This window comes from Caretta caretta, chromosome 1, assembly GCF_965140235.1.
Source record: "Caretta caretta isolate rCarCar2 chromosome 1, rCarCar1.hap1, whole genome shotgun sequence".
Lineage (NCBI taxonomy): Eukaryota > Metazoa > Chordata > Testudines > Cheloniidae > Caretta > Caretta caretta.
The window spans coordinates 352033282-352042880 of NC_134206.1; the positions used below are offsets into that span (position 1 = coordinate 352033282).

Consider the following 9599-nt stretch of genomic DNA (forward strand, 5'->3'; position numbering starts at 1 on the left):
CCCTGGAGATGCAAGAGCAGGCCAGGGCTGGAGGAGTGGGGGGAGGTTGCTGGGTAGAGCAGGTGTGATGAAAACAGAACTGCATTCAGATACAGCTGGGAAGCTGGTGCACGGAAGATTGGATGGGAGTGGGGAATGATTCGGAAGCAGCAGTGCTGACTTTGTACGAGGACCCACCTGGATACAGTACCCACCGGGAGCAGATCTGAGACCCCAGAGAGCCAGCACTATTCCGTCAGCCTCAACCCCAGCACAGCAACCAGAGCTGTGACGGTCAGTCTCTGGGTGCAGCCACCCTCCCTCTGCCACCTTCACTCTGGTGCCTCCGTGTGGGCTGAGACCTGCTCCCTGTCTTGAGCCTCACGCACTGGGGGCTGCCAGTTTGTGCACCAGGGCCCTCTCTAACAAGGAGGTTATTGAGGGGAAAGAGCCCAGAGGGAAGGGGGCAGGCAGCCCAGACAGCGCGGGGTGGGGGGGGACATGGAGGAAACCCTCCGACCGAGGACAGATTGGAGGGTGGGAGAAGTGGAGTCCTGCCCAACTTCCCTCTGAGCTGGTGAGAGATGCAGCTAGCAGCAGGGGAGCCTGAGAAGGGCAGTGGCCCGGGTGGAGATAGGCAGCCCCCAAAGAGGCAGGGTAGGGTTGGGGGACGGAGCGGTGGGGCTGGCCCACAGAGGAAAATGAAGTTCTGAGTTAAGGAGGGAGACAGCAGAAGCTGTAGACATGGGAACCTGAGAGGCAGCCCGAGGCCATTTCTGCCTGGGAAAGGGGTACCTGAGCCCTCCCCTCAGAGATGCCCTAGGCCCGGGGTACCTGAGCCCCCTCCTCAGAGATGCCCTAAGCCCGGAGTACCTGAGCCCCCACCTCAGAGCTCCCCTCGGCCCGGGGTACCTGAGCCCCCTCCTCAGAGATGCCCTAAGCCCGGAGTACCTGAGCCCCCACCTCAGAGCTCCCCTCGGCCCGGGGTACCTGAGCCCCCACCTCAGAGCTCCCCTCGGCCCGGGGTACCTGAGCCCCCTCCTCAGAGCTCCCCTCGGCCCGGGGTACCTGAGCCCCCACCTCAGAGCTCCCCTCGGCCCGGGGTACCTGAGCCCCCACCTCAGAGCTCCCCTCGGCCCGGGGTACCTGAGCCCCCTCCTCAGAGCTCCCCTCGGCCCGGGGTACCTGAGCCCCCACCTCAGAGCTCCCCTCGGCCCGGGGTACCTGAGCCCCCTCCTCAGAGCTCCCCTCGGCCCGGGGTACCTGAGCCCCCTCCTCAGAGTTCCCCTCGGCCCGGGGTACCTGAGCCCCCTCCTCAGAGCTCCCCTAGGCCCAGGGTACCTCTACCTGTGGCCCCTCCCAGCTCTCTTAGGCCCCGAGTATCTGGGGCCCCCCACCCAGCCCAAATGCCCGCCTCGCTCTGGTTTTCCATTCTCAAGCCCCCCTTGTGCGGAGAGGCCAGAGGGCTCCCCATGCTTGGAATCGCTCAGATTCTTCTGCATTATGAAGACACAAAGGCTTCAAACACTTCACATTTCCTCGCATGGGGGGATTTAGAGCAGCACCTGATCATGTGTCAGCGGCAATGCCCGGGACCGGCCAGGGAGGGCTACTGGGGCCCAGCGCCAGTGGGAAAAGAGGCTTTGAAGTGGCTGCACTGGAAGGAAGACGCTGCTGGGTAAAGCACGAGGCATCTTTGCTGGAAAAGGAGTTGAGAGTGACTTAGGGTCACAGCACGGGACCAGATCCGCTGGTCGCAGTGGGTTTGTTTTCATTCTTACCTCTGCCCTGCGCCATGGTCTCTCACTCGCTCTGAACTGTCTCCCTCCGGGGGAATGTTTGTGGTATGTCACATTCCTTCATTTGTTTGTTGCTGGATTAACTCAGGGACATTGACACAGGCAAAACGGGACTCTGAAAAACAGGCACGCACTTGAGAAAACTGGAGATCAAATACTCGAGCTCCAGGGACCCTACCTGGCCTCTATTATCCTGAAGCCCAGCGGGCCACTGCTAGCCCCGGCCCTGCGTTCTCTGCTACCCACAAAGTCCCCGGTGCATCCTCCCACGCCTGGTGCTGCATTAGAAGCAGAGGCCAGTCTAGTTTCACTAGTTTCCCACACTGAGCGAAAGGCTGAATGTCCCCACTGCAAAGTACATTTGTGGTCCAAATCCCATTGTGCTGGGTCCTGTACAAACATAAGGACAAGTTCCTGCCTCAGAGAGCTTCCAGTCTAGAAAACAGGGCACAGCAGGTGGGTGAGGCAAGCGGGTCAGGGCGGGGCTGGGAGAGACAGGGTAACACAAATACTAGGATGAGCTCAGTCCTTAGCCAGCCTGCAGCAGTGATCACAACCCCCTGGGGAAACAGGAGCAAGCTGCACCGTGTACACAGAAGCTTTGCCTGTCTACGCTCAGGATTGTACCAGCACGGCTCACTAATGGCCGCAATTGTGCCGAATCACCCATGCAGCCAAGGCCTAAGATTGAATGGGGGGGGGGGTTGCTCAGACTCAGCTCCACCCCGTGTATGATATATATGATAATGTTCCTCTCTCTCTCTTTCCCAGGCACGACAGCTTTCCTCTGCTTCTCTGCAAGCCCCCTCTAGTGGCCACACACCAAACATTGGGACAGATTAAAAGCCCTTCACTCACCATAGCACACGGCCCAGGTGCTGGGCACACTGGCATTGTTAGACGCCTCTCAGGGAGGGGGGATTGGGCCAGAGGGAGATCAGCGGCTGCTACATCTCAGACTCTGTTTCCTGCTTCCAGCCCAGAACAAAGGTGTCTCAGACAACCTGGAGCCAGTGCCCTATCAGAACCTTGTAAGGTTTGCCAGCCACCCAGGAGAGACAGCCTCAGTTCCCCCACATGTCGCATGGATAAATCCAGATCATCAGGGAATTATCAGTGTTACTAATAAGCTCTGGGAGGACAGGAGCCTGGACTGGATTATGGAGCTTTGGTTAATTAATGTTAGGCTAATTCAGGTTGTTCTGTTCGGGAGGGGGTGACCAGCCCTCGATGGGGAGAGGGCCCTCCTCTCCCCACCCTATAGAACTGGGCTGCCACAGGGGATCAGAGACACAGGGTGGGCGCTGGGCAGCCTGGCATGCTTATAACAATACTTTGCCCCTTTCATCCTAGGATCTCAAAGTGCTTTACAAATGCTCATCAATTTGGCCTCTCAACGAATCTGTCAGATAGCTAATTTCCCCATTTTACAGATGGGGAAACCGAGGCACAAACAGGGGCAGGAACTTGCAACAGTCACACAGTGAGTCAACAGCAGAACTGGTAAGAGAACCCAGGGGTCCTACTGCCCACTCCCTTGCTCTAACCACTAGACCGCACTCCCCTTCCAGAGCTGGAAGAGAACCCAGGAATCCTGCCTTCCAACTGCCAGATAACACCGCATCCCTAGCTACCCTAGGTGAGACCTTTCATAACTAAACACAGCTGTTTCCTCAATATTCAGAGAGTGAGCAGAGTCAACTGGTCCTGGATTATTCTATAACCTTGGGTTTAACTGAAATCACCTCTTGTGCGGGAAGGTGAGTCCTGGAGGAGATAACATGAGGTGGAGAGGGTGGCTGCATTCCACTCCCATTCCATCATTTCTGTCAGCCGCACGTCCAGGGGACATGCAGCGAAACAGCTGGCGATGTACAGAGACCATTCGAGACTTCTCCAGATCTGCAGTACAGGCTGCTGATGATCGGCAACATTGTTCTCTTTCCCAACCAGCATTGTGTTGCTGAAGGGGGGAAAGGCCTGGCTTGAAGCCATGAGAATCACTTGCTAAGATTCAATTAACTTAATTACCTCATGGCTAACTGAGCAGGGGGAGCAAAGAGCTGTTCAGATACATTGGGAGTCCCAGACCAGATTTTCAACAATATGGGCTTAAAGTCAGGCTCCTAAATCCTTCCTTAGACACCTAAATACGTGACCTGATTCTCGAGCGTGTTGAGCACACAGTGGTTTGTGCCAAAGTCCATGGGCACTGCTGGCCGCTCGGCACTTCTGAAATCAGGTCACTTCTTTGGGTGCCTAAGTATGGATTTAGGAGCCTGACAGTAGGCCACAACTCCTGGAAATCCAGGCTCCTGTGTTTATAAAAAGCCGGGCAATGTGTGTGATGATCCCCATCTGTGGCTGATCCACAGAGGCCATGGGTCTGTTCGAGAGCTGTCAGCATGCAAGCCTGGCTCATCAGCTCGTGCTTTTATCTCCGTTCAATCCTGGGTGTCAGCCACTCGTCACATGTGCACAATGCATCAAGCACCCCACAGGAATTATAACAATAAAGGACTGACATAAGCCAGGCTGTACATAGGCCCCAATAGCCAGCCCAGGACAGCCATCTCCACCCTGAAAATGCACAATCCAGGGCTTTGCTGTCTAATCTGATGAAAGAGATGGGCCCGTTAGATCTGCCATCAAGTCTAGCTCATGTATGGAAAGAGAGAAACACAGCCCATTGTGCGCTAGGCTACACCGACATCGTCTGCTGTCCCCGAACTGAAGGAGCCTGACCGGCTTACGTGGAGGGAAAACCAGACACAAACCTTTAATCCTCATTCATGTCCAGTGTGGCTTCCCTGTTTTCTGTTCATGGATCCAAAACCCCTTCTCTTTGGAGCCAGAGGCCTGCCTCCCCCTAGGGCCCTTGCCAATTTCATTGCCAATAAGCGATAAGGCTGGGATTGAGGCGCTCAGATATCATGGTGAGAAAAAAAGATTTTCCCTGTGCAACTGTCATGCCACAGAAGAGGCCAACTCCCAAGGGCAAATGACATTTTGTGCTCATGGATCCCAGTCTCAGGTGGTGAGGTTTCCCCACTTGGGAAAGCTAGGAGCCTGTGAGTCAGGTAATCCATTGTCTGATGACGTCTCAGAGAATGCATTAAAGGCAGATTCCTCCCTCTGACTTGATGGGGCCAGATGGTGAAAAGAGAGCAATATTTAAGGAGATCCCATATTAGCCTATCTGAGTGGAATCCCGTACCCAGCACACAGCCTGAGTAGCTGGGCTGTGCACTGAGATCTGCACAGGAACCCTCCTCCACCAGTCTGCACTGGTGATGTTCTACCCTTAGGGCTCTCCCCTCTGTCTCTGTGCACCCCGGTGAGAGAAGGAGAAACTACTGGTGAGCCACACAGTTGTGGATCTCCAGGCCCCAGACCCACTTCTGCCCTGCCACATCTCCATCCTGCCCCACCATTAACCTATCTGGGCTGAATAGGCACAGTGAGTCGTCATGGATGTGTCCTCGGCACAGGCAGGAAATGCACAGCCCAGGTGGGCTCCCCAGATCCAGATCCCCGTGAGCAGGTGAATCTACACCCACCAACCCTCCCATGCTGCTGAAGGAGCACGATTCATCCCTCAGAGAGCGACAGCCGATCCTGCCTGACTCACGCCTCTCTGTGAATCCCCAGGGTTTGCTCCTGAAGGTGATTTTCCTTCTGTGGATGTTGGGACAGTCCCTGGCTCTGGAGCTGATGCAGAAAGTTGGGTTATGCATGAGTGTCCGGCTGCTCCTTGTTGTCTGTCATGGGTCATCTCCATTGCCACTCTACCTCGGTTGACTTCAGGGAAGAATGGAACCTGACTGCCCACCCGTACCTATCTCTGTTCCACCCAGTTAGGCAGAGGTGACCAAGGCCATCTCAGGGCTGGGCGGAGACCTTGGTTGGTGCTCTGGGATTCATTCTTCTAAATCAGCTCTTGCTCTATGTTTTCTTGTTGACTTAGGCTTTGTGTCTATTGTGTGGTAACTACAGGTGTGTTTGGACTGGTTGGCTTTGACTAATTCATGACGTAATTAAGCAAGTTAACATTTTACAGGTGATCCTCTGTGGCCCTGGGCCAGGTTTTTTTTCCATTTAAGCAGGACAAGAAGGTCTGCTGGGAAGAGATGGGGTCCACCTCACCGAGAAGGTGCAGAGCCTCTTCTCACACCGACTCACCAGACTAGTGCAGATGGCTTTAAACTAGATTCAAAGAGGGCCAGTGACAAAAGCCAGTCCATAAGCTAAATTACGACACTTGGCATCACAGAGACTTGGTGGGATAAGTCTCATGACTGCAGTACTGGTATAGAGGGGTCTGGCTTGTTCAGGAAGGACAGCGAAGGTAAAAAGGCAGCAGGTGTTGCATTATACTCAAAGCATATATCCACTTGTTCTGAGGTCCAGAAGAAGGTGAGAGGCAGACCAGGCTAAAGTATTTGGGTAAAGATAAAAGGGGTAAAAAATAGTGGTGAAGTAATAGTAGGTGTCTACTCTAGACCACCACATCAGGAAGAGGAGGTAGATGAGGCATTTCTAGAACAAATAACAGAAATATCCAAAACACAAGGCCTAGTTGTAATGGGGGGACTTTGACTTCCCAGATGTCTCTTGGAAAAGTAATACGGCAAAACATGAAATGCCCAAAAAATCTTGGACTGTACTGGGGACAACTTTTTGATTCAGAAAGCGGAGGAAGTAACCAGGGGAACAGCCATTTCAGACTTGACCAACAGTAAGGAATTGGTAGCGCATCTGAAGATGGAAGGCAATTTGGGTGAAAAAGATCATGAAACTACAAACTGGGGAGTAACTGGCTAGGTGGCAGCACTGCTGAAAAGGAGCTGGGGGTTCGAGTGGATCACAAATTCAATGCGAGTCAACAATGTGGTGCAGTTGCAAAAAGGGCTGGTAACATTCTGGGGTGTGTTAACAGGCGTGTCGTATGTAAGACACAGGAGGTAACTCCTGTTCTGCTCAACACAGGTGAGGCTTCAGCTGGATACTGTGTCCAGTTCTGGGCGCCGCACTTTAGGAAAGATGTGGATAAATTGGAGAGAGTCCAGAGGACAGCAACAAAAACGATCAAAGATTTAGAAAACCTGGCCTATGCGGAAAGGTTAAACAAACTGGGCATGGTTAGTTTTCAAATACGTTATAAAGAGGACTGCGATCAATTGTTCTATATAGCCGATGAAGGCAGGACAAGAAATAACAGGCTTCATCTGCAGCAAGGGAGATTTAGGTTAGATATTAGGAAAAACTGTCTAACTATAAGGATAGTTTAGCACTGGAATGAGCGTCCAAGGCAGGCTTTGCATTCCCCATCACTGGGGGACAAACACCTGTCAGGAAGGGTCTAGGTCAGCGTTTCTCAAGTGTGGCCACCGTGGCCACATGCAGCCACCAGGGGCTTTTCTTGTAGCCACAGCCTCCTGGGCTGTGATGAGAGGGGGAGGGCAAAGTAGAACCCCCACCCCCTCTGTGTTGCCCCTGGATGCTGGGACCAGCAGCAGTGGTTGGGCCCTGCCCCCCTCTGGAGACACCTGGGGCACAACACTGGAGGACCAGGCAGCCGGTGAGTTCCCCACCTTCCCGGGGTGGTGGGGCTCAGGCTTTGGGCAGCTCTGGTTGCGGGTCTTCAGGCTCCAGCCCTGGGCTCTGGCTGCGCAGTGGCAGGCCCCAGACTCCGGCCACATGGCTTCAGGCTCCATCTCTGGACCCTATCCTACAGCCACGGGGCTTCGGGCTCTGGCCTCAGGGCTTCAGGCTCCAGCCCCCCACCCCCATCTCCCTGGCCCCCACTGCCTCCCCCAAGCCTCCATCCAGGGCTTCATTTGTCCCCAGGCTTGCCAGGGCTGAGTAAGTCTGCTGTGAAAAGTGATACTTGTATGTTTGTTAATAGCACTTTTCACAACAGACTTACTAGCTAGCGATAAATAAATTACAATGATTTGGCTGTGTCTATGTACATATTTATTTGGTTTTCCTAAAGCTAATCAAGTATTTTAGGAAAAAGTGTGAGAGCGGTCACCAGCAAGAGTTGGTGGCCGCATCCTGAGGCCACCAAAAAATGTGTTCCGAGAACCCCTGGTCTAGGTTTACTTAGTCCTGCCTCAGCGCAGGGGGCTGGACCTGATGATTTCTTGAGGGCCCTTCCAGCCTGATATTTCTATGATTCTATGACAAGGAAGGGAAGGATCCGTTTATCTAACTATGTATTGAAATGGTCCCCAGCTACACAGGAGCTGAGAATAGAATCATAGAATCATAGAATATCAGGGTTGGAAGGGACCCCAGAAGGTCATCTAGTCCAACCCCCTGCTCGAAGCAGGACCAATTCCCAGTTAAATCATCCCAGCCAGGGCTTTGTCAAGCCTGACCTTAAAAACCTCTAAGGAAGGAGATTCTACCACCTCCCTAGGTAACGCATTCCAGTGTTTCACCACCCTCTTAGTGAAAAAGTTTTTCCTAATATCCAATCTAAACCTCCCCCACTGCAACTTGAGACCATTACTCCTCGTTCTGTCATCTGCTACCATTGAGAACAGTCTAGAGCCATCCTCTTTGGAACCCCCTTTTAGGTAGTTGAAAGCAGCTATCATATCCCCCCTCATTCTTCTCTTCTGCAGGCTAAACAATCCCAGCTCCCTCAGCCTCTCCTCATAACTCATGTGTTCCAGTCCCCTAATCATTTTTGTTGCCCTTCGCTGGACTCTCTCCAATTTATCCACATCCTTCTTGAAGTGTGGGGCCCAAAACTGGACACAGTACTCCAGATGAGGCCTCACCAATGTCGAATAGAGGGGAACGATCATGTCCCTCGATCTGCTCGCTATGCCCCTACCTATACATCCCAAAATGCCATTGGCCTTCTTGGCAACAAGGGCACACTGCTGACTCATATCCAGCTTCTCGTCCACTGTAACCCCTAGGTCCTTTTCCGCAGAACTGCTGCCTAGCCATTCGGTCCCTAGTCTGTAGCGGTGCATTGGGTTCTTCCGTCCTAAGTGCAGGACCCTGCACTTATCCTTATTGAACCTCATCAGATTTCTTTTGGCCCAATCCTCCAATTTGTCTAGGTCTTTCTGTATCCTATCCCTCCCCTCCAGCGTATCTACCACTCCTCCCAGTTTAGTATCATCCGCAAATTTGCTGAGAGTGCAATCCACACCATCCTCCAGATCATTTATGAAGATATTGAACAAAACCGGCCCCAGGACCGACCCTTGGGGTACTCCACTTGATACCGGCTGCCAACTAGATATGGAGCCATTGATCAATACCCGTTGAGCCCGACAATCTAGCCAGCTTTCTACCCACCTTGTAGTGCATTCATCCAGCCCATACTTCCTTAACTTGCTGACAAGAATACTGTGGGAGACCGTGTCAAAAGCTTTGCGAAAGTCAAGAAACAATACATCCACTGCTTTCCCTTCATCCACAGAACCAGTAATCTCATCATAAAAGGCGATTAGATTAGTCAGGCATGACCTTCCCTTGGTGAATCCATGCTGGCTGTTCCTGATCACTTTCCTCTCATGCAAGTGCTTCAGGATTGATTCTTTGAGGACCTGCTCCATGATTTTTCCAGGGACTGAAGTGAGGCTGACTGGCCTGTAGTTCCCAGGATCCTCCTTCTTCCCTTTTTTAAAGATTGGCACTACATTAGCCTTTTTCCAGTCATCCGGGACTTCCCCGGTTCGCCACGAGTTTTCAAAGATAATGGCCAATGGCTCTGCAATCACAGCCGCCAATTCCTTCAGCACTCTCGGATGCAACTCGTCCGGCCCCATGGACTTGTGCACGTCCAGCTTT

General features: G+C 52.9%; 1 protein-coding gene across 1 annotated transcript in view; it reads right to left on the minus strand.

Annotated features, from left to right (window-relative positions):
• ADM2 (adrenomedullin 2) overlaps window positions 1–1821 on the minus strand; it is a 17716-nt gene extending 15895 nt beyond the window's left edge. Inside the window, exon 1 of the mRNA XM_048836926.2 lies at window positions 1761–1821. The gene's annotated coding sequence lies outside the window, so the exon portion shown is untranslated. The remainder of the gene's footprint in view (window positions 1–1760) is intronic.
• Between the last annotated feature and the right edge of the window lie 7778 nt (window positions 1822–9599).